Here is a 25813-nt window from a genome sequence, read left to right on the forward strand (position 1 = left end):
AAGTTACGTTTTTTTGATTTCCTCTCTGTGTTTGTCATGATTTTGCAATCAATGAATATTAATTTGTGGGCGTTTCACGGACTATTTATGGGCAACTATGGGCGTGTCATGAAGCCGCAAAAGCTGCGCTACATTTAGAATCGGTTGTGATTTATTAAGGCAAAGATGCGTAGGATGTGCGTGCGCACGGTTTTATAAATCTGAATATTTCTGTGCGCACGCACGTCCTATGTTTCATCCGTACGCCACTTCTGACGCAAAACCTACGCAAAGTTTTATAAATGAGGCCCCAGGTGAGTATCCGAGGAGACTTTTCCTGAGACCGAGCGAGAGGCACAATGAGCAATACGAAACTAGGCAACATTCAGGAACATGAGCTGACCAGACTATGCACCATAGGAGGACCAACGAACTGGTGTCAAATGATGATCCAAGTGCTCCTTAAGAAGGCGGCGGAGAGGATGAGGTAAGTGAAGGCAGCTGGTCACATCCAGAACAAAGGAGGGGGAGGGGGAGAGTAGCTGACAGGCAACATGACACTTTCAAGCCTCGTGCGTAGTCCCCAGGATCTGGGGTGGTTTCACCTACTATACCCTTACTTATCCTTGCTGTTCAGATTTTCTTTTCTTTATTTTTGGCAGACTGTCTGCTTCCTGACTGGTCAAACAAGTCTGCTCATAAATCTATTTTAATTTCTCATTTTACAGATTAAGGAGGACAATGAATGTGACTGACAAAAATGTGTACAGCCTTTTGGTGTTCATAACACTGAGGTCCTTGCGTCTCATATTAGAGTAAGTGAGGAGGTTTTAACATTGATAATTAATTGGTGCTTTTCTGTAAAATCTTTTACAGAAACTGCATTGATTTGAAAGTTTTGAGTGTTTAGTTGGCTTTGTGTGTTTGTGTCCTTGAGGAAGGCATCTAAAAGCTGCTTTCTGTGATCCAACAATCCAACAAACATTCTTCTAGTTTGAGTCTTTGGATGACAGGAAAACATGCTCACTCACACACTCCAAGTCCTGTTGTGTGTCCCTCAGCTCTTGTTATCAAGTCTGTCTGAAATATCCATCCTTCCAATAAATCCTCATAAAAAGATAAACCAATCTCTATTAAAAGGTCCTGCACCATGGCACCAGTCCAGGTGATAACAGCTCATCTGAGAGCGTTGTTTACCAGACGCTGCCTGCTGTATGATCAGAGGTCACTCACGCTGTCGGTGCGTGTTGCCAGTTCAGGGATTGGCGCCATGCATAACAAGCAGCAGCAGAGTATTTGCTTCCACAGACGGTGGTGTTTGTAAACCGCACTGGACGCCAGCACCAGGTCTAAACTGGGAATCAAGGACTACTGCCAGTCGGCGTGATTTGTTCTGCAAGCTTTCAAACTTGCAAACTGCTGCTCCTGCAGGCGGAGGGAGAGTGCTGACTAACAGCTCCTTTTTGTCTGTCTCCTTTCAAGTGAAAACTTTGTTGAATTGATGCATTCCTGTCTGTTTACTTGCTTTCAAGGGCACACAATTTGTCCTTCGGTGTAAGGACTAAATTAAACTGCTAAGAAAGCTGTAGAAAAGTTGCGTTTACAAATGTTCGTGTTTTTTAGGGGTCTAATTTTGCTGTTTTTGTGTTGACTTTATTGTCCCTTCTGACACAGCTGCTTAGCTTTGGGAACTGTCTTCAATGAATAAAACCTAACGGTGATGTAACACTTCAACAACAGATGATGCCAGAAAAAAATAAATAAATAAAAAAGAAATTCTTTTAGTATGGTCTTGTCACTAAAAAGAATCCATTCCATTTGGCTCCCAAAGATGCCACTTCTGATTAAACCATAACACCAACATTTTTACAGTGATTTTTTTCAGATTGACATTGAATAAACTCACTACATGCGCTAAAGTTATTGTAGAAAAATAAGCCCAAAAGGGGAAAAAAATCCGGTGGATTAGGTGCATTTTAAAGCATCAAGTAAAACAAAGTGACCGTTCCACACATGTCCACTATAGGCTGAAATTTTTGGGGGATTCCCACGGGTCATAGGATGGGAGTTGTCTCTGCCTTTAATCACGGGACTGGGACAGAACAGGATCAAATTTTTACCGGAGCAGGAGCCAACCAATTAGTTTTGGTTGTGGATTAGTCTTAGTGCCGCTCTTGAGGATTGGACTGCTCATGCATGGAAGGACCCAGGAGGACAGCTCGTGGTAATTGGTCTTTAATGGGCAACGAACTGGCGATGAATGCTGGGACTGGATCTCCTTATGAAGGCAGGTGGATGATGAGGTGAGCGTCCACAGCTGGGTCCAATCAGAAAAGCAGAGCAGAGTGGGGAGGGGAGGAGAGACATACTAAGGCACCATGACAGGTTTCTCGCTTAAATCTAAACCACAGCGATCATATATCGATAGAGAGAATTACAACCCACGGTGAATACGACAACTGAAAAAATGACGTCCAGCAAATAGTCAGGATGAAAGACTCTTCTGCTAAGTTCATAGAAGTGGTAGGGAAGTTTAGATGGAACCCACGCATACATGGGGAGAACATGCAAACTCCACACAAAAATGTCCCCATTGATGCTGTTTTTCATGTCCCCCAGCTGGGACTTGAACCAGGGGGCCTTCTTGCTGTGAGGCAAGAGCGCTAACCACTGTGCCACCGTGCAGCCCAATTACAATAAAAGTTTTACATAATGACAAAGACAAGAGGGAATGAGCCAGGAGCGGGATCATTTTGAATGGGAGTGGGACGGGAGTGGATGTCAGATTACCAGAAGTGGGCTGGATCAGGATTATATTTTAAATTTCGGTCTAGGAGAGGGATGGGACAGGATTTCGCCGACGTTTAACGCCTCATGACTAAACAAAGGGCACCAATGTGAGTGTGCACACCGATGCGAAAAAACGCCACGCGTCAAAGCGTCACTTTTTAAAAAACGCCTCGGGTTCGTTTTTTTGGTTTGACGCGTCGCGTCGAAAACTATACGACCAATGAGAATGACGCTTTTGCACACGTGTCTGGAGCTTCTGAAGTTACAGTAAAACACAACTTGGGGGCGCTCAAACACAAAACTGCCTTTCTGAGCACACATACCAGCGAAGAAGATAGACGCCAAGTAGCGTTTACACTGCCGCGAAGAAATAATGACGGACATTCTAAAATATCCCCGAACCAAGCGCCAGTTGTATGATTATGACAAGCGCGTAAATACATGCTTTATTCTTCTGAGTGAAAAGCGACTTTAAGAAGGATAAAGTTGCGCAGTGCCACCTTGTGTACAGGAGTATTTCTGTTTTACATTAAGCGCCATCTAATGTCAGGGAATGAAATTGCATGTTCGCTCGTCTCATCATCAGCGAAAATCGCCTGGGTGTGAACACAAAAGACGTGGCGAAAAACGCTGGCGAATAACGCCTGGCGAATATTCGTCCCGGTGTGTACGGGCCTTTACTCTGTGGGGGCGGGACGAGACAGTAGGAAAAAATCCACTCCCGTGTCATCCACTAATGTCTACATATGTTGAACAGACTTTTCATGCATGTACCACTGATGTATACCCATAGCAAAGCAAAACTGAAGATGAGATCTCGTTTCTGTCACATTTACGTCTCCTAGACATAAATGAGAACTGTTTGAGACTAAACTGCTTTTCTCATTCTTCTCAAACATTTCTCCTGAGAAATAAGTCTCACAGTGAGCACTGTTTGAGATCTCAAAATTCTCTCACAACTGTCTCTTCTCCAGATCTCAATTGAGAGAAAAATGAGCCATATTATGTTGCGCTCAAGTATGTCTCAATTTGATATCCTTACTTCAAATTCCTATCTCAGTTATGTCTCAGTGAAAGACATCAATGGTTCTGTCTCTCGTTGCTCAATAATTTAGATCTTGTTTTAGCCTTTTTTTTATTGTCTCAGCAAAAAGAAAAATTAGAGTAGTACAAGCCCTAAAATGAGTCTCATGATGACACCATTACAGTTCATCTCTAGAAAATAATATTTTTTATTTTATTTATGTTCAACTTAAAAAAGTTGTTTATTGCTTACATATTTATATAACTTAATTACAATTTCAAGAAAAAAAAGTTAAATCATTAAGACGGTCATGTCCTCAAAAGACATATTTTTGAAACTTTTTAAAAAACATGAAATTTCAAGACAACGTTGCAGTGTCGATTTAATAAACTTTTTTTTTGACTGCTTAGATAAACATAAATGAACAAGAATGTATGTTGGGTTAATGATGCTAGGTTTAGTTAAACACAAACACACGCATGCACTGGCACACATGCATACACGCACAAGTGCATATACGCACACTTATATGTTGGTGGGTATAAAACATTTAACACATTGATGTCTGAACTAAATAAAGGACATTTGGGATCATATTTGGATCACCTTAAAGTGAACAAAAAATAGATTTTACATTTGAAACAAACAAATAAAATACACAAATAAAACTAATCAAATTACTAAATCAACTTTAGGGCGGTACAGATTTATGGGGTTCAGTTTGAGTTAATTTATCTTTGTCTTTAAAAATCACCCTTCATGCAGCCTTACAAGCTGAAAATATTTTCTGTTTTCTTGATTTTAGTCTGCATCATATTGAACAAACAGAAGCCTGGAGTAACCCGATTTGAATTTTAAACTGTATCACAGCCTCACTTGACACAGATTTCTGATTGGCTGATCACGGTGGGAGGGAAAACTCTGTGGTTGACGTCACCAACGGGCCGGAATCTGCAAGCGGGAGAAGTGCAGAGAACGAGAGACTTTTGACGACCGTTTGTCGTATTTTTTCTTCGTTTTAACAATCCGTGGGATGAATCTCCAACATTTTTTTTGCTTGTCTGGAAAAGATTCAAGTAAAATCTTTGAAGTTTGCACGGTAAGTTTGCGATTTCTTCCCTCCAACTCTGAACTCAGTTGAATGCTAAAGGTGTTTTAAGCTAGCTCCGCCAGTAATGCAGACGTCTGGGCTACTCGCGGTGGCTTTGGCTGTATAAGTAATTATTACTTTTTACAAAGGTTTACTTGTGCTTTTTGTAATAAAAAATAGAGACATTGAAGAGTTATTTGCAGTGCAGAGTTTACAGAGAATGAGCCTCGATATTTTTCCAAACGCGTGAGTGCTCAGTAACTCCTGTTGGAAGACATTTTGCTCTTCAGTTAAGGGTCTGCAGGGTTCGTCCCATCACAGTGTGACGACACCACAGTCCATTATTCCAAACTTCAAAATGTGCAGTTTCACTGTATGTTCAATTTTTACGCTGTAAAGCTTTTATCTTGTTTAAAAGATCATCTTGCAGACGTTTGGCCTGGCATGCCATCTTTTGAAACTGGTTATGGACATGTGTTTAAAGTAAAGTCATCATTAACTGCTCACATGTCTAGAAAGCATAATCTGAAAATGTAAGTATGCATATTAGGGAAACATGTTCTCAGCCCTCTGTCAGTGGTGGAGATGTTTAGAGAGCACAGATGTAGCTAAGGCTAATGCTCAACTAACAAATGTCAACACTGATATGTACGAGGATTTTAGTGAATCATAAATCATATTTAAAAACCTTTCCAGATCTTACTTTGTGCTGTATAAAATGTGTGTACATGATGTTTTTTTCCCCTCTCTGATTCAAGGTGATCTAAATTCTACACGTGAAAATGAGTGAATCAGAACCCATGTTCCTCCACACTGCCATTATGGAGGTCCTACCAGAGCCACAAAAGACATCCTGGAAGAACACTTGCAGTCCATTGGAATAAATGGAGTTGTATGAGGATCTACGATTCATAGAAGAGGCTGACTTGCTGCCAGCTTTGAGACCTGTTCAAGCCCGGAAACGTCTTGCTCTTTGGAAATTGAAATGTGAGTCTCAAACATTACAAATGAGTTTTTGTAATGCACAGAAGTGGATATGAATATGAATGGGTAACACACTGACAGTACAGTGTAAACTTAATACACTTATACTGTTTTTGTTTTTTGTTGCAGACCAAACGCCAGAGAACAGCACATCATCATCTGTTGAGACCTCACCAACACAATCATCATCACTTTTGTTATAGTCACCGAGGAGTTCGTCATCCACATCTTCCAAAAGCCGAGGACTGTACATACATTGACTGGGAGGACAGCTTTGAAATTCCATGGAGTAAGTTTTCTGAGGAATTTGTGCAGTCTTTGGAAAGAGACCTGGCCCAAGACTAAGGAAGGAAATGGTTTGCACTCTTGTTGCAGAAATGATGAAAGCAAGACGTTTTTCCAAACTCTAAAAGGCTGCAGATGATGCGGGGAGAGCAGAGTGGCTGCTCAGAAGAGATGAGATGTTAAAGAGATGCGCTTTCTTCTGCTCTGCTACTTTAATGAGGAGGATGCCATGTTCTTGTAGAAGATGCAGACGAGGTCCAGCTGCAGCAGGTGCCGTTGACTCCAACTGTTATTGTATGTGGTAAGTAAAGTTTCCAGTGTTAAATTATTCTAAAGGTTTTGTCTTTGTACACTGTACATGAGTGACATGTTTACTTTATCCATTGTTCTGTCTTTAGGACAGTCTTGCTTTTCCCCAAGGAGGTTCATGCTCATTTGGAACCGCTCCATCGTACACAACAACATTGCAGCACTGTGCCTGATGTTCAGAAGCTACTTCTGCTTTAACCGTCATTATCCAACTGAGCTGGCTTCAACCCTGGAGTTTCTGCAAAGGTACATATTTATGAGTGCTGTCATGCGATTCATTTTTGGGTGTGGTTAGTTAATCATGACCTGCAGTTAATTATTCTTATTAATCTTGTATTAATCTAACTCAGGGCTGCTCATCCCTGGTCCTTGAGATCTACCAGCCTGCCTGATTTCCAGCTGATTAGCTGGACCAGGTGTGTTCATTCAGTCAGAATGTGGAGACATCTGGTTGAGCTGATCAACAGCTAGCAGGGCTTGGGGATCTGGAAAACAGTCAGGGTGATGGATCCCAAGGACCAGGAATGAGCAGCCCTGGCTAACCTAAAATTTAGCTTTGGAAATCCTTATTTTGGGGTAATTTGATTTAAATAGCAAGATTGTGTCACATTAAAAGAAATAAAATACAATTTAAAGGGTGGCTTTATGAAGTTTTCCAAGTATAACAGACTTTTTTCCAATCTTTACTTTTGTACCACTAAGGGATAATTCTTCAGTCTCAAACAGAACAAAGACCTAAGCCAAAGTGCTCTAATTTAAAAAACTAATGGAAATATTCTGAACAATCCAAAAAATATTGACCACAAAATTCTTAATGATACCATAATATATATTCGTTGAAATATCTTATTCCACAGTTTGCTGTCTGACACGATCAGCCCTCAGCGTCCCAATTAAGACATGGGTATTATTTTTCCCTTGTTAAGAGCCAACCATGCAAAATGTGACTTGATAATTTCTTAAATGTTTGATCTGGACTGTATCATGAAAAATTAAATGAAACAGATTTGAACCTTATTTGTTAAATAGTTAATGCCCATAGAATGCTGCATTTCAATTCTTTTAACTGAAACAGATGTCCTCTCAAGCGACGTGTGGCTGCTTTTAGGGATGACAGAAACGTAATCTTATGGTAGCATTATGCAGCTGCTTTTATAAAACTACAGTTTGCTTCTAGCTTGAAGTGTTATCTTTGTTTGTTATGTGCGGTCTATTATCAATTTGTTCATGCCAGATTTTAATGTTCTTGTCTTACAGCTTATGTCCTGAGATGTGCCACTCTACCTGGTTGGGAACAAATTGAAGAGGCCAAGCTCAAGAAAGCCGTTGTCAACAAATGTAGGGCAGAGCAGGTTCTAAGACCACTGCTATGATCTACAGTATGCAGACTGGTTTCTCTTCCATCTTTTTTCTTATTTTTTATCTTAATTTGGTTCTCAAATTGGTCCATGGATTTGGTAGGCTGCAAGTTTAGGAGAATGTTTTTATCAGGTACTTTTTTATGTGGTTACATAATCTTGTTTTTTTCCTTGTACCTCAGCAGTGATGTCAGTGTGTTTGTTGTTTAAAATATGGAAGTTTTCTTTACCATCATGTCAGCCACATTTAGTACGCCACAGTTCATGTACTTAATGCATTTAATATTTTAAAAAGTGTTTAATACTGCTACCACAATTCAAATGCTGTACTGATGATGGTGCTGCCCAAATAAAGTGTAAAGCATTTACATTTCTAGTATTGTTTTTACTGTTACTGTATATCAGTGGTCTCCCATCCTGGTCCTTGAAGGTCACTGTTATGGATGTTTTAGCTGTTTTCCTGCTCCAACAGATCTGCTGCAGTGGTTGAATTGCCTCCTCAAGTTCTGCAGGAGGTGGTTAATCACCTGTTGATTCACATCTGGGGAGCAAAGAAACATCTAAACCCTACTGGATGGTGGCCCTGAGGACCAGGAGTGGCTACCACTGCTATAAAAATAACTTCTCTTTTCTTTCTCAAATACATCTCAAATATCATTCTCATTAACGGCTTTGGTAAGACATTTAAGAGAAATGATTAAGACATGAAAGAGACATCAGACAGACAATGATGAGATCTCTTTTAGGACTCATTCTTCTCAGATTTGTCTCATGAACGTCTTAGGTTCGTCTCTCCCACTTCTCAATTATTGCTCTAACAGTTGTCTCAACTCAACCTCATTTGTCTCAGTGATGTCTTTTCTCATTATAGCTTAACTCTTGCTCCTAAGGGACCCTTAGGAGCAAGAGTTAAGAAGCAAATGATCACAGAATGATACGAATATGAGACGCTCAAACTGATCTCAAGAGACGAGATCAAGCAACATATGAGCAACAGATTTTTCCTATGGGTAACTTTTATTCTTTCAAATTACATAATTGATGCACAAATCACCAATGAATTGCATATAAAACAGCGCAATAATCATGCATGGTTCAAGTTCTATATAGATTTACATGTTCTTTGCATGGTTTATTTGTACTTCTTTCATGCTTTTTAACGTGGTTCATCTTCGTAAAATGAACGTGGTGGCTGTGTCACACAGCCTTAAACTGCCAATAACTGTTTATTAACCATTTACATTTGTAGTTTTTAAATCATCAAAACTATAAAAACTTCAACTAAAGATTTTTTAATGCAGAATAATTTAAGATATGTGTCCTTGTCTTAGCGCCTACACTGTTGCATGCTTATGGCTTGTTGGTTTCTCTTGCTGGGTCTGCAGTTTTTTTCCTGTTCTTGCAAATGGCGGGGGTCCTCTCCATTACTTCTTTGCTTGTTTACTTTGAGGATTTCACTGAAAGCCCCTCATTAGAATCCGTTGGTCAGTTTTACAGGTCAATATTATGCAATGTGGGCCTACTGGGAACAACAATTTGGACAATTACAATCATAATTATGAAAAACTCAGTGTGATGTGGTTTTGCTTTTTGTGTAGCCTCTTAAAACAACCTCAGTTGTAAATTGGCCCCCATAAAAAAAAAAAAAAAACTGCTTGTTATAGTTTTTTGAGTCACAGAAAAAACTAAGGTGGCCGAGAGGTCCAAGACACGCTTACATTTAAGTACAAATGAACAAATACCGAAACACAACAGCAAATGACGAAACCCAACAGCAAATCATGAAAGCTGTTAGCAGCTGCTCGCCTTTGTTGAAGTTTTCTTCTTCTTTTGCTGTTGTGTTTTGCACTTGCCGGCCATTTGTTCTGGGATTTGCTGTTGTCTTTCATGATTTGCTGTTGTGTTTCTTGATGTGCAGTTGTGTTTCAGGACTCTGTAATTTGTTCCGTGATTTGCTGTTGGGTTTCGTCATTTGCTGTTGTGTTTTAGTATTTGTTCATTTGTTCCGAGATTGTTTTTAGTGCTTCATGATTTGTTAGTTTGTACCAGGATTTTTTGTTGGTTGTATCTTAAATGTAAATGTGTCTTTCACCTATCGACCACCATGAATAACCCCATCAGAGTGTAATTCCACATAATCTAGGACTAGTAAATGAATTGTGTCCTGCAGGAATCACAATTCATTGCATAAAAAAATGGAGGGATGGACATTTCTCACATAACCATATTTTCTGCACTATAAAGCACTGAAAGCCTTCATTGTTTTTTTTTTTGTTTTGTTTTTTATAGACAGAAGTGGTTCTTTTGTGTATGTAAAAATATTTCATATCTTTGAGTTCATCTAATGACAGATCGGAACAAAAATAAAAGTGTTGTGTTTATATATTTGTTCAGTTTATTGACCAGGAACACAAAAAAAGCCCAAAAGGCGGTTTTTCAATATGGACATTATGTCATGGTTAGCAGGCAGAGACTGACTCAATTGCTGGAACCCGGAAGGACACAAGGCAAGCAGTGAGGTACGAGGAACAGGTTTTAATGAGGCTGCGAGGATGAAGCTGAGTCCCAGGTTTCCTGTGGTAGGCAGCGGAGATGGTTGGAGGGTCTTGGCGGCGTCAACCGTTGAAACCAGAGGAGCGACAGGAACGTGGACAGCGAGGCGTGAGCAACCACCAGAAAGGTCCAAGCGAAGATGGGATCCTGAGACGAGGTAAGACAGACTGGGTTAGCATGGAACAAGGCAGACATGAGACTAGAATTTTACAAGGCCAGGAGATGCACCGAGGAAGTACAACGAACTAGCGTTGATTGCAGGTCCGTGGTCTCCTTAAGAACCTGCGGCCCGACGAGGATGAGGAGGTGCAGCTGGAGGCATCAGGTGTAGCTGATGAGGGGGGGGAGTCAGCCGGGGGCACCGTGACACAGTCGTCATTACAGTTAATTGAAGATACTGAACATAACTTTTTGCAATCCCTATGCTTTTGTGTGTTTTGCTATTATGTTTGTGTGTGTGTCTGTTTTTGACATTGCATTTTATGATGTAATTAATTTTTATTGACTGAAAATTGTGATTTAGATAGTTCTTAATTGACTTTTCAATTGACTTTATTAATTGTCTTAGTTCAATTTGAAATTGTATAAATATGGAGAGCTGACACATATACTGTATATAACCTTTTGTTTTTGGTTCAGAAAACTCAGGAAGGGAAATTTGTTCAAAACTGTGGTGAGACCAGCCATGTTTAGCCTGGAGATGATAGCACTGAGGAAAATGCAAGAAACAAGAGCTGGAGTGAGCAGAGATGAAGATGCTGAGGTTCCCTTTTGGACTGGCCAAGATGGCTAGGATCGCGAATGATTACATCAGAGGGACAGCATATGTTAGAGGTTTTATAAGTCAGAGAAGCCAGACTGAAATGGTTCAGACATGATCGTTCGGACTAAAACGTCTCCAGGACATAGTTTGGGTTTTGTGTTTGACAACAAGCTGGGCAGGTCAGGGAGATCCATACATTATTTTTAGTTTTTTGTTCAAGGGTCAAGGGGTTGCTGGAGCCTTACCAGCTAGTGTCAAGAGAAGGCACTTTTTACTGTTCTCAAAGTCACCATAAACTCATACTTAAGGAGTCATTTAATATTTATTCTTTGTGCAACAAAAAAACACGTTGCAGAAAACTGTGAGGACCCATATGGCATTCTCATTCAAGGCCGATGAAGCCAAACTATAACCCAATACTCCATTATAACACTTTATGCAACACTGTATTACTTTTTATTTTCAATGTTTAGATACCAAGTGAATAAAATAAATGTCCTTCGTCCATAGGCTACTGTTCATACAATAATTGAAATATCTCAGCAGATAATTGAAACATCTAACTGACTGGCCTGTGGCTTTGAGCACAAAATATCCTCAAGCGTTTCAAAAGCCAGAGGCTCAAAGGTAAAAGCCGTAGTTTGATAACCTGAATCCAATGTTTGATACATAATTTCTACGTCCTGCAAAAGATAAGACATACTGAATACGCTCTTTTTAATTTGTGTGTACAAGGTTGGTTGACCTTTAAAGGAATATATTTACAATAAAGGTCCTTTTCATAAATTCACTGAGGCACTTCAGGACCAGCTGAAAGCTTTTTGAAATGTTTTAAAGCTTTTCCTTGAAAGTTAAAAAAGTGGTTTACTTTTTTTTTTTGGAAATGTGGCAGACTTTTTCAATTTCTGAGTAAGAACTCTTTTTTTTTTTTTTTACTATCAATATGAATCTGTTATACCTGGAAACTTGTTTTCTTGGAACATCCGAAACACAATGACATTTTCGAATGGTCTATAGCCTTAAGAAGTTAAGCAGTATCGATTAAATATGTCAGTGTAATCTGCTTATGTATGCAAATGTAATTTTCTGCAGAAGGTGATCTATGCAGAACATAAAGCCATGTCATTTTTCATAAATCATCAAATTAATGGCTTTTTAGACTATGGCTTTGTAATTTGACATCCGATTTAAATGACGCATCCTTTGAAAGTAGGAGAAACATGTCTGCAGAGAACAGTTCATCCTTTATCAGTGTTTTGAAGGATAATAAGATGTTCTAAATGGCTTTTGAAACTGTTTTTTTCTTGTAGCTATAACTTGACAGTGCAGAAAAACTTCAAAGTCAATATGGCTGCCAATGCCATTACTAAATTAAAGTTTGTTATGATAAAACTCCAGTCCTGATGACATTCTAAGGCTATCAATGAGCGACCTTCTACAGTAGTTAGCAGACAACACAGCAGCTGCATGATTGTACAAATAGTCCAAAAAATCAATACCAATGGGAAAATTTTGTGAATCATAGCTTCAATTGCAAACTATGAAGGCTGGATCTTATTGCTTGAAAGTCCTACTCCGGCCATTTTAAAGGCGTTCCCAGTGGTCTTTTTACTATGGTCTGGTCTGTTAAAGCCAAAGCCTGTGTCGTTGTCTAGGACATGGTTTCTGCAGAGCGGCAGACCCCCCCCCCCCCCCCCCCCCCCCCCCCATTGTGGAGCAAAGCTTGTGGCTGACTGTTACAGCCCTCAGTGGTGTAGGTGTGTTTGTAGGCTGTTTTCTACGTCACAAATGATCCCTTTTTGATTTTTTGTCTGCTCCTGATTCACAACAGTTTGAATGAAGAAATACTCAGAAATACAATTTTGAGCTTAATTTTCTTTATATATGTCCTCCATCATCAGAAAAATGCTACAAGAACGTGTCAAAACACCAAAAATACAATTGTCCACAGGGTTTGCATTTAAATACATGAGGACGTGCACACCTGCCTGAGTCCAGGACAAGCCAAGCCAAGACAAGCCATCCAGGACATTTTACCATTTTTGGGAGCTTACTCCTTGTCAGATTCTACTGCTGCAGCATGAACTATGTTTTGTGGGAATCATCAAAAACAATGACAGTGGCAAAATGCGAGACAAATGTTTTCCCCAGCAGTTTTCCTCAGTAAAATTGATTTACTTTTTTTTGCCTATCCTTTGGGTCAAACCACAAACATAGTTAGAAACCATAATATACATACTTTTATTTTAGCATTAAAGTTGGCCATCGGGAATCTACAAAAAAAATGTCTTTCTTCTGCAGCCTGGCTCTATTGGTCTGTTGAGGAAGTGCAACATTTGGTACTTTTTGATTTGACCCTTTAACACTGGAGATGTCGCCGGTGGCAACAGAACAACACACACTCTTTGAGCTACGGAATTAATGTAATTTCAATAGATTCTGACACGGAGAAAACCGCTTTGCATCGATATGCAAAGTGATTATCTGCACCACAATCAGTTAGTTTTGTGTCGATTATGTCAACACTTGTCTTCTGTAAAGTGTTGCATATTAGCACAAAGTGGCTTTTCTCCACTTCAGAATCTATTGGAATTATTTGATTTGATATTTTTAAAATTTTATTTCAAGCAATCAAAGTAAGAATAATAAATAAAACAATAAAATCAGCAGTTATACATTCATACAAAGACATATCAAACTTAGGATAATTTGATTTCAAAGATTGCTTGAAAGGGAGTGGAATGAAGCGAATTTATATGATCTCATCCCTGTTCCACCGAACCATTTTCAATTACATGATTTATCATCATCCGGTTCATAACCTTTTATCAGAGATCTGATAAAATTACGTTAATTGTATAAATGATTGAAGAACGTAAGAATGTCAACACTTGAGCTAAAACTCTGGTGTTAAAGGGTTAGTTCAAGTTAGGTAACAGAATGTGTGGGATTGGGTCAACTGAATGGTAAAAACTGTTAATCTATGTAAGAAAAGTAAAACATGTTTGATTTTACCAAAGTGTACTCCCTCATTGTCACTGAATAGAAAACTCACGATGACTAACTGTAAACATCTATGTGGTCATGATTGATAGACAATGTCAAAATAATTCACTCTTTGCATGAAGTATACCAATCTTATCTTTTTTACCATCCCTGTATCTTCATGTCAGCACTGCATTATTGTTATGTGACTGTAAGAACTCCATTTCACTGGCCGAAGTTAAATAAACACCAGCATCAGTGAAGCAGCACAGCTCATGTTTGGTATAATTGTACCAGAGGGGTATTTGCTTAACCTGTAAATGTCAGTCTGACTTTATTGTGCCATTCTTAGACCTTTCTGACATACTCGGCGTCACTACTTATTCAGAAGCCAGCTTTGCAAAACACTATTATTTCGTTCTGTGTAGTCTCCTGGCTCTCAGCCTTAGTGCCTATAAACAGTCACCCAACTCTTTGCTGGGCTCGAGTGAAGAACAGCTGCATGTAGTTAATGTACACTGCTGAGGGCAGGGATACCTGTCCAAAGGAGGTGTGGGAGTAAAAACAATACTGGTGAAACTTTACATTTTTAAAACTCCAGTTGGCAAAAGTAAAATTATTATAGGTTGATGTACTGAACAATGGGTTCATCACAGAGCTGCTGTAGCTGTGATGCTATGTTCACACCGGGCATGTCGTACATGTTCAAGAATGCGCTGAATACGGCACTTTTAACATACAGTGTTTACACTGGACTCTACCTACAGTTGGAAGATTAGTGTATTGTTAGAGCGAATCTTTGAATCTTGCCCCAGGCTTTTCATTCTTTCTTTTTTTTTTTTTTACAGCTATTTGCCAATATATGAAATCTTGGTGTTATAGAATTCTGCCTGGGCACAAATCGCAATGATTAAATTCTCTTTCATTGTCAATTTTCAAACAGTTTTCTTTTCTGCGAACTAAAAGGACACTACCCATACATCACTACCAAATCCAAGACCTTGATTAGACAAAGTTCAGCTGGTTTAAATTGTAACGCTCGTTCAATGGCCATGCTTTTTGTACGTTGAGCCAGAAAACTGACATAAAACCTAGGTGCATGTGAATGCAAGAGTTTTGAACGCAGAAGCCTAAAATGTGCCTTTATGTAGACTTTTCATTAAAAGTGGTCAGTTGAACATGTGAACGTAGCTCTGGACACAATATCAGGTCCATTTCCGATCAGATGCATCAAGAAAAAGAATCCACAGGTACGATTTTAAAATTGACTCTTGGCATTGGCCCTGGACACAGCATATTTAGTTTTGTAAGGATGTTTTAGTTGACAAAACACCTGGCCCTGTGAACTTGCAAAAACAAATAGGTTGTTTAGAAACTCTAGAGTTAAATCAGCATTGCACTTAGACTAAGAGCAACACAAACCATCAATGGCTACTCTGTGATCCAAACTGCCGACAAGATTTTCCTGGAACTGGCCTCAAAAGAGACAAAAAGGAACAGCTCTTACTGCACTTTGTCACAAACGACAAGTTGAAAGGAAGGTATTTTCTGTCGTAGGTTTCTTGGAAGGTTTGCGGACCTTTCACAATATTCTATCCAATATTCAATCCCTTTTTAACTATATGTCTTTTACAGAAGTAGCAAACATTTGTAAAAATACTAGAGAACTGAAAAATTGTGGGACAGTCTTCACACTTTTCACCAAGAAGGGGTACTTTTTAATTTTTTTTTCTGACACCCTTCTTTTAATTTCATTTAAGCTGAGATCAATTATAGACAGCCAGTCATTAAAGTCACTCCTGGTAGTCGATGATTGGTATCACACTAGATAGGTTCTTCTACAGCATGCTGTGCTACACACATAAAGAATTTCTTTTTGCCATGCTGCAGTAATCAAATAACATCAATTTGCACAAACAGAACAAAGCAGACAAGTCTTAAATGGAGAGAAAGATTTCATACAAACCTTTACAATGTCTGCTGTGGTTCCTTAACCCTCCTGGTATGCTCATTTGTGAGGAACAGAGATGATGTTTTCTGTTAAATATATGTTAAATATTCCAAAAGATGTCTGAAACCCAAAAAATCCTAACAAGCAGTGTAAACATTTCATTGCTAACTCCATTACTGATTATTCTATCAATATTAAGTGAAATGGTGTTACTTACCTCTAACAGGTTCAATTATTAGATAATTCACTCGTTTTTTTCTTAAAAAATAAACAGGTTCAAACTTTTTTTTCACTTTTCACTACTGTATTACTTTTGAAATACCAACATATAAAATGCAACAGTTTTACATAAGATTGAAACATAATCTTGAAATTTTGTTTTAGATACATGCACTGTGAACCAGAAAAACAACAAAATCACAATTGCAATATGAACTGTGTATGTGTTTGTACATCTACACAGCACAAGAGTGACATGGCATCACACTGTGCTTTGTGCAAATTAATTTTGCACATTTTGCCCAGGTCATGCTTGTCTTGACATGGTCACATGAGTCACTGCCATCCTAGTGGGCCCTGGCACTGTGTTAATTGTGTTTTAGGCAGACAGTTTTGCCTGACGCATATTTGGGGATGACGACCAATGTATTTCACAATTCTTTGACGTGAATGTCTTGCTTGGAGGAACAGGAATAGTAAATCCCTCATCTGGTTCAAAATCAGAATCAGAATCAGAATATAACTCAAGATAGAGCGACCTGTGTAAACGTTTTTTTATTGTCCAGCATAATTTCTTTTCAACCTGCAGTTCATGAAGTTTGATGTGGTTGGATCAGGGCAATGCTTTTGAATTGTTTTTGTATCAGTGCAGGGGACCCAATGCCTGCCTCCCTGCTTGATGCTCAGCATTAAGGGGTTGGATTAGATCACCAAATGGTTCCCACTCTTGCTCTAACTGCAGCTCACTGCTCTTCCAGGGGAGGGCTAAAATGTGGAGAGTTTCACACACCTAGGTGTGTGACATCTAATGTGACTAACTTTTAACTTTAACAAATTAACTACAGTATTCTTACAGTGCAAAGAGCTTCTGTTTGGAGCTTTTTTCAACAATAACATAGATGTTATTAATATTTTGTATTATCCCAATGCAGGCAGTGATGAATTGAAAGATACTTGCTTTAAAGCAGTGCTTCTCAATTATTTTTTGCAAGGCCCCCCCTAAGAGAAAGAAGCCCCCCCCCCCCACACACACACACACACACACTCACGGCGGTGAGAATACATTAGGTTAGGATCTATAAAAATTGTGTAAGTATACTAAAATTGTGTCTTTTAGCATTAACAAAAGGAAAAAAAGCAATATAAATCCACTCTCAACAAATATTACGTTATTTATCCACACAGGAACCCTGTTATAGTCTAATACAGAAAAGAAGCTAAAATTCCCTTAATTAAAAAAAAAAGAATTTTGTCATTCATTTTCAAAACTAGAAACATTTTGACCAACTGAACCATTTGATGCTAAGAAAAATAATTAAATCCATAAATAATATCACATGTAAATTGATCTGAAACATTAACACAGCAGCACCAATATATCTAACGTTTTTAGTCTGAAGAAATAGGTAAAAAACATTGTGCTGATTGTTTTTTAAGTGATCGATTGTTTATTTATGATCTCATAAAGTACAGCTGTTTTGCTGCATTACCTGCTGTCTTTATGTCAAATACTGACATCAGCTAAACGACAGGCAGACAAAGAATACATTTATATAGAAGGGGGGCGCGCCCCACTATTTTAGAAGCACTGCTTTAAAGCAACATCAACAAAACCCACAAAACCTTCCTTTCTGACTCTTAAAAAGAGAAACTCCTTATTTTTCTTTGTACTGGGATTGTAGTGTACAGGTGCAACGCTTGCACTTTTGCAGACAGAATGCCAATGATGCTGAACAAAGACACAGTGGAATGCAAGCCAGCAGTATAAAATATAAAAGCCTCTGTTAGAGTAGGCAGAATAAAGTGTTCCATGTATTTTAATGCTGCATAAAAGAGGTGTATTTGCTGCTTGCATGCCTCTCTAGTTTAAGTCTCTAAAAGTATTTCCAAATAATACTAAGACACCATCAGTGGCTATTAATTAAATACTGCAACCCAGAATTGACATTAAATTAGGCAGATATATTCATTAGTTGTAATAAAGGAAAACATGGATAATAATATTGATGAAAGCTAACAGAGGAGTAGTCACCAGTATTAGAACCACGTTTTATATATGTATTTATGTCAACACTTGTCTTAACAAAGGTCTAAAGTCTTTCCAGGGATCTGCTGTCTCCACTCCTTGGTGGTTGTTGCCCCGAGTGCTCCAATTACCACAGGCACCACAATCACCTTCACTTTCCAGGCTTTCTCCAGTTCTTCCCTGAGTCACTGGTATTTCTCCAGATTCTTATGTTCCTTCTTTCTTGATGTGGCCATCGTTTGGTACCACTACATCCACCACAACGGCTTTCCTCTGTTCTTTATCCACCACTACAATGTCTGGTTGGTTCGCCATTACATCCTGTCAGTATGTATCTGCAAGTCCCACAGGATCTTTGCTCTCTCATTCTCTCCCACTTTCGGAGGTGTTTCCCATTTTGACTTTGGGGTTTCCAGTTCATATTCTGCACACATGTTCCTGTATATAATTCCAGCCACTTGATTGTGGCGCTCCATGTATGCTTTACCTGCCAGCATCTTACACCCTGCAGTTATGTCCTGGATTGTTTCAGGCGCCTCTTTGCACAGCCTACACCTTGGGTCTTGTCTGGTGTGGTAGATCTGAGCCTCAATTGCTCTGGTGCTCAGGGCTTGTTCCTGAGCTGTCAGGATGAGTGCTTCAGTGCTGTCCTGTAGGCCAGCCCTTTCTAGCCATTGGTAGAACTTCTTGATTCAGCCACTTCACTCTAAACCCGAATAAGTTCAGTGAACTCAAAATTACATAATACAGATTACATAATAATTTTAAGTTATCTTACTTAAAAAGTATAAGTTATTTGAACTTAAAATTTTTGAGTTGAATAAAATAAAACAATTTAACTAAGTAAACTATACATTTTTATTTAACTAACTTAAAGATTCTTACTTTAATAAACTAGAATATTTTGTTTTTATTGAACCTTAATACATTAGTTAATTAACTAAAAAACTTTAATATATCTCAACTCAAAATTAATCATTTGAAGTCTAAACTGAGTCTCATTTGTCCTTCTTAGTCAGGACCATTCTTACAAAAGAAAAACTGAGGCAGAATTGTAATTGCAAGTTTATTTTTAAACCACCTTACACAAGTACATTTGAACAACTTGTGGTACTAGAAAATGTAAAACACTGCACAATTTGTGTAAAAAAAAAAGTGCACAAGCCATAAAAAAAAAAATCAGTCTTCAAGCGAAGCAAAAAAAAATAGCACCAATCTTTTTTACACCATTTCTACGACGGAGTTTTAGGGCCACGGTGAGGAAAAAAAATTCTGGCCAACATGACGAGATTAAAGTCGTCATGTCGACTTTAATCTCGTCATGACGAGAAAAAACTCGACACAAAGTTTCGAGAAAAAACTCGTCGTGTCGAGATAAAAGTCGAAATAAAGTTTCGAGATTAAAGTCGCAATGTTGCGCGCGAGCAGTGAAGCTGAGTCTTTCAGGAGTATTCAATGTTATGGCTGTTAGTGAGCTAGTGGCTTTGTATTTAAGAGTTTACGACAGAGTTTTATGGCCACCAAAAAAAAGTAATTTTATTAGGAGATAAAAACTCGTAAATTTACGGGAAAAAAGTCATAGATTAACAAGAAGAAAACCCCGAAGTTGTCTGTTTATCGGAGCCTAGCTTGAAGATGAAATATGTAGAGCCTTTTGTGAAGCTTTATTTTCGGATTATAGGTTTAAAACAAAGAGATGCTGAACCTTTTGGCGACTCAAAATCAGATTATTGTTAGTGGAGCCGTCTTTCCGGGTATTTGTAAAATAAGGAGCTCAGAGACACGTTTGGGTGTAGAGGATCGCTGCAGCCTTTATTCTCCTTTTCATTCACATAACCTGAAGTTCATCTGTCACATTACGTCATGAATCTGTCATCCGAACACCAATGCGGAAGTAAACAGTGTTACATACGCCCCCTCCTGCAGATGAAGCGACCCGTTTGATCATTAAAAAACAAAGATGAATGAAAATAGTCTGTTATATTAGCATTACAACGTTGAAAAAGGCAAAAAGTGCTTCTCCTCCTCAGACGGAAGCATCACACAAACATAGAGATCTGGTCTTTGGAGGAGGAAGAAAGGATTGAAGCAGACAGCTGCAGGGACACCCGATGACGGCTTCATCATCGGGCTGCAGAGTATGGAGGCAGAGATCCTGCAAACCAACCATCAATAAATAAAACTTTAATAACTTGTAAATCAAACAAATGAGCTTCCAGACATTTGGAACGTTATCAATAAACATTCAGCTCACCTGTTCAACTACGTTTAGTCGGTCTGATCTGCTGCTGCACGGCGTTCACCTGCTTCTCTGCATTCTCACTTCCACAATAATCTCGTAAATTTACAAGTTTTTTTCTCTCGCGCGCAACATTGCGACTTTAATCTCGAAACTTTATTTCGACTTTTATCTCGACAAGACGAGTTTTTTCTCGAAACTTTGTGTCAGGTTTTTTCTCGTCATGACGAGATTAAAGTCGACATGACGACTTTAATCTCGCCACGTTGGCCAGAATTTTTTTTCCTCACCGTGGCCCTAAAACTCCGTCGTACATTTCCTTATACAACTTTATAAAAAAGAGCATTCTTACATTTCAAGAAAGGCAAAAATTGTGTATCAGCCTTTTTTTTTTTTTACACTTTTCCCACATAAAACTGCTTTTTTTTTTGACTGCCCTTTCCCTACAAACATTACCACAAGCTCATCTTCCACCACAACTGCTGTACTGAGCGGACAGAAATGCACTGAACTTGTATTGTTGTTGCTGACGGTCAGAATGCCAACAGAAGTGCTAATGATGTCTGCCTCTGGTGACTCTTTAATCTGCAAAAAAAAAAACAAACAGTGTAGTATTAAAGAAAGAATTGATCGTTTGAGGGAAGGAAACTTTATGCAAAAACTACAACCTGAAATTGAAAGTCATTGAGAAGGTCAGAAATTACACATCAAGAAAATTATAACAGTTGATTTAAATTAATGATTTCAAGGATTGTAGTCAAAGCAATAAATAATTTACACATATTTATCAAACTCAATACAGAAATGATTAAATACATAGATTAAAAAGAAAGAAAATAAAACAAAACATAAAAGTCACTTAAATCACATTTCCTTAATTAAATACAGTGATCATTAACTAAAGTCACATAGAGATTGATTTATTGCTTGAAAAGGATCTGGAAGAACAGAGCTTATATAATACGAAATCAAATGAAATCAAAATAAGACTATTTGTAAGTGTCCTCATGGTTCCATAAGACACTGTACACAAAAAATAAACAAAAGCTTTTGTAACATGACAATTTGAAAACAGGATCACATTTATTCACCCCTCCTCACCTAACCAGTTTCACCAACATAACTCTCAGCTTGTGCTAGATGGTCAGCACCTTTCAGGACACGTCCAGGAATTCCATCCGGCCCAGCTGCTTACCTAGTATTCACCCTCTGGAACTCTTTCCTGATGTCATGCTCTCACAGTTAGCATTCGTTACTCTCCACCAAGCAGGTTGTGTCTCTGTTATGGGGTAGTTTTTCAACTACAGCACAGAACATCTCCATAAAAATGACACAACCTGCTGGAAAGAATGTCACCTTCTTGCCAATGCAACTTAAGAACAAAATATTCAGTTCAATTTTATTTATATAGTCCAATGCCACATCAAAGGTCGTCTCCATGGGCTTCATACTGGCAATTGTACAAGAACATGAAATCATAATACATTAGGAATTGGCTAAACTAAACGAAACAGACTAAACTAAACTTGGCATCCCTGCCATTAGACCCTCTTTCACAGAAAGGAAAAACTAAAAAAGATAAAAATAAAAATAAAAAGACTCAGGAAAAAAATAAGAAACCTCAGGGATGTCCACATGAAGGAGGGATCCTCCCCCAGGACGGACAGGCGATTTATCAGAACTCTTAGAGAAGAATTACATTTTCTAGTTCAACAACTACAACTAAAGTCCAGCAGATTGGCATCATCCAGATGAAATAGGGGATGGCTGTGGACCCTAGACGAGCCAGAGGCGAGGTCCACGGTCAGGTACAGGAGCACAGATGAGCTGGAGTGCAATATTTTAGGAGACTATGTGCTTTGTCACATGACATTGCTTTGGCACGACTTTCTGGTTAAGTTGTATTGCCTACACAGCTGGAGTATTAACCAGCACACTGTCACTGGTACTGTTTAGTGAATAAACCATTATCCATCATAAAGTACTTACATTCCAAACTTTGAAGAATTGTGGGTCCTCCTCATGTTTGTATATTAGAAGCCAGTGCAGGACAGGAGTACCTTTGACTTTCAGCAGTCTGCTCTTGCTGCACAGAGACAAACGCAAATTAATATCGCAAACACATATCAAATGACTGCACCCTTTGGTCTGGCTCAGTTCAGTTCATCTAGTCTTTAATTATCTTAAAATTGTACAGTTATTTCAAAAAAATACACCAAACATAAGATGATATTACATTTATATTTACAAATGCATTGGGATCAACGTTAATGTTTTTTTTCTCCAGTGAAGTAAACATTTACAGTCAGTCACTGAATTAGAAACACTCAGTGATTAATGTGAACCGAGCCAAGTCAGCCCTTCTTTTACCTATACTAATGCATAATGTGGATTATCCCATGCAGTTACACCTCACCTGTTTATCATAGAGGTGCAGAATGTCGCATAGAGCCTTCCAGTTCGTGCTGCTTTCTGTCTCAAAAAGATCAGCATCCTCTGCGCCTGTCTGTCCAGGTCAAAATAAAACTGTTTTCGCAGGTTGACATTTGTGATGCCATGAAACTCAGCTCACAACTACAAAAAAAAATGTTAAATGTTAAAAACATTTTAAAGCTTTTTCAAGCTACTGATAGCTTGGAAAAACTGCTGCATTTTACAATAGCCTCAATACTCTGTCCACAATATGTAATCTAGGATGCATATTTTAGTCAGTTCACGTTCATGGGCGTGACTCAAGCTGACTCAACTTGTTTGTTACTTTTGAGTTCAGTGATTATAAAACTTTTGAGCTCATTGGACTATCCGGGTTTACAGTGTTCAGTTATGGTCCGGTGGTACATCCCATGCAAGGCCTTGTCCTCCCATGAGGATCTGTCCTCAAGCACTGCATCTTCTGCTCTCCATTGTCTGAGACATTCACTGAGAATACCGTTAGTTGGGCCCTTGAGCTTCATGTATTCATGCATCTTGGATGTTCCATCCTGGAAAGTGTCTTCTACGCTCACTAGTCCTTGGCCTCCTTTTTTTGTGGCTAGCATACAGTCTCAAGATGCTGGATTTGGGATGGAATCCTCCATGTATGGTGAGGAGCATTCGTGTCCTAACATCTCTGTTCTGTATCTCTTCCTTTGGTATCCCTTGTACACGAAGACAACTGAATTGACTTGCTTCTGGTTCCAACAAAGATAAGTCATTTTCAATGGGTGACCAGTCCAGTTTTGATATACAGTACAGTCAATCATCTGGATGGGGATTACAGCAATAAAGTGTTCTGGTTCCATATATCAAAATCAGAATTTTTAAGCCTTTCTGCTTGTGTGATCTTGAAACTGTCAGAGTTAAAAGGGAAAACAGTGGAGGCATGCATTGCTTTGTGTATAATGCAGGCAACTTATTATTTCCCTCTTGAGTTAAGTTGATCTTTCCTGTTTTATATTATGAAAAATTATAAGAACACATGGGCCACATCAATACAGCATCGCCAAATTTTGCATTTATCGCCAGCAATACAGTATCTCATTCCAGCTTATCCCCCCGAGACCCCAACATCAGGTCAGTATTAATGATCTGCTTCCATCTGGTTGTGGCTCATTAGGCTTGATGTGTCCTTTCACAGAGTAATCTGCCGTCTGATGTGACCTACCCTGCAGCATGGAGCTTTGGGAAATGACAGTGAGTCCAGTCTGACTCCTGTATTCCTCTTATCTGGGCTGCCGCTGTCATCATGAAGGAATGGAAGGAGGAGGGAGTCAGACACCACAGCGATGAGTCTGTGGAGGCTGGGACAAACTCCCCGGTGAGTTAGCCAGACAAAGCAGGCTCCAAAAAGTTGGACGGTAACTCAATTAGCGACTTATTAAATTTTAGACCAAGGCAATTGATATTCTGCCCTGCAGCTAATGGAATCATATTTTGCATTACAGGTTTTTTTCTCTTCATCTGGCAGCTTGACTTTTGGGGGGTTCAATAATTTTCTGAGCAGCCATCTCCTCCTGTCGTTGGTGGTAATGAACCTCTACAGGGTTTCCTTGTAGTGCTCCCTGGTTTCATGTTTTACGTCTCGCTCGATTATTTGACATTCTGCCTGGAAAAACTTTTAGACAATTTGCAACTTCTGCAAATCCTTTATTATCTGCACTGATGAGTTTCATAAGTAATTTGCTTCATTCAGGTGCAAATACTCCCACGCATGTGGCGGAAGTGACAGCTTATCTGGTAAGCAAAGCATGAGGCTTTTGCAAAACAGATCAAGCAAAATGTAATTTGACATTTTTACAGCAAAAATGCCAAGAGCTCCAATCAGACTTAGAAAGTCAGATTCAATTGTTTCTAGTAAATTAATACTGCTGACTCCTTAGGCAGCTGTTTACTGAAGGAAGCACAATGCTTCTTTATTTTTTATTTAAAAAAAAAAAGGAAAAAGAAACTGATGATTGAAAGTCAACATGGCTCCGATAAGTGGGCTGTCACTTAAACAATGTAAACAATTATAGAAGCTGAAGCGTAAGTGTTGTAGTGATGGATGGACGCAGAAACATCTTTCTTACAGATGAGATTAAAATAATTTTGTGTAATGATGATGGGTCGTTATGACACTATAACGTCTAACATTCTCTCTGAAGAACTGGAGACCAAACACGAATGAATTTGAGTACCGTATTTTCCGGACTATAAGTCGCCCTTTTTTTTATAGTTTGGCAAGGGGTGCGACTTATACTCCGCAGCGACTTATATTAGAAATAAATTGAAATAAATACATTGTTAACCCTCCTGTTATGTTCATTTGTGAGGAACAGAGATGATGTTCCTGGGTCAATTTGATGTATGAGGTATGTTAAGTGTTAAGAGTATGTTAAGTGACTCAGAGAATCAGCAAACTTTTTTTTACAGTAAGATCTTGAAGGCTAACAACATAATCTATTTTCCAATGATTTCATAGATTCAGAAATGCAATAAAAATGACATCTGTTTCTACAAATACAGGATGAAAACAGAGTATTAGTTGGCCAATGATGCTTCATGAAAAGAATAAATAAATAAGTTTGAGAAAAAATTACTGTGAAATTATGAGATAAACAGTTTGCAATGATTGTGTCATATGAGGTTGTGAAAGTTAAAATGCGACTTATAGTCCAGTGCGACTTATCTGTGTTTTTTTCTACTTTATAATGCATTTTTGGGCTGGTGCGACTTATACTCCGGTGCGACTTATAGTCCGGAAAATACGGTAAATGAATCAGTTCTTCTTGATGAAATGC

At 38.7% G+C, this 25813-nt stretch overlaps 3 long non-coding RNA genes across 4 annotated transcripts in view; 1 reads left to right on the forward strand and 2 right to left on the reverse strand.

The window, feature by feature from the left end:
* The first annotated feature begins 4483 nt into the window (after positions 1 to 4483).
* LOC111946670 (uncharacterized) lies at positions 4484 to 8187 on the forward strand. 2 transcript variants are annotated; one of them, XR_013652153.1, is made up of 6 exons: positions 4484 to 4892; positions 5642 to 5870; positions 5997 to 6156; positions 6243 to 6453; positions 6551 to 6707; positions 6812 to 6982. It is a non-coding gene; the product is annotated as an uncharacterized LOC111946670 (long non-coding RNA). The 2 variants fall into 2 exon arrangements; XR_002872396.2 differs by lacking the exon at positions 6812 to 6982 and adding an exon at positions 7719 to 8187 and having other exon boundaries at positions 4485 to 4892.
* LOC111946675 (uncharacterized) overlaps positions 7943 to 25813 on the reverse strand; it is an 86473-nt gene continuing 68602 nt past the window's right edge. The window contains exon 7 of the long non-coding RNA XR_002872407.2: positions 7943 to 8386. This is a non-coding gene — a long non-coding RNA (uncharacterized LOC111946675). The remainder of the gene's footprint in view (positions 8387 to 25813) is intronic.
* Positions 10335 to 11043, reverse strand: LOC105357938 (uncharacterized). Its single transcript, XR_911730.4, has 2 exons — positions 10601 to 11043; positions 10335 to 10519 (listed from the first exon to the last, which is right to left on the reverse strand). It is a non-coding gene; the product is annotated as an uncharacterized LOC105357938 (long non-coding RNA).

Source organism: Oryzias latipes, chromosome 20 (assembly GCF_053564925.1).
Source record: "Oryzias latipes strain Hd-rR chromosome 20, Olatipes_Hd-rR_3.1".
Classification (NCBI taxonomy): domain Eukaryota; kingdom Metazoa; phylum Chordata; class Actinopteri; order Beloniformes; family Adrianichthyidae; genus Oryzias; species Oryzias latipes.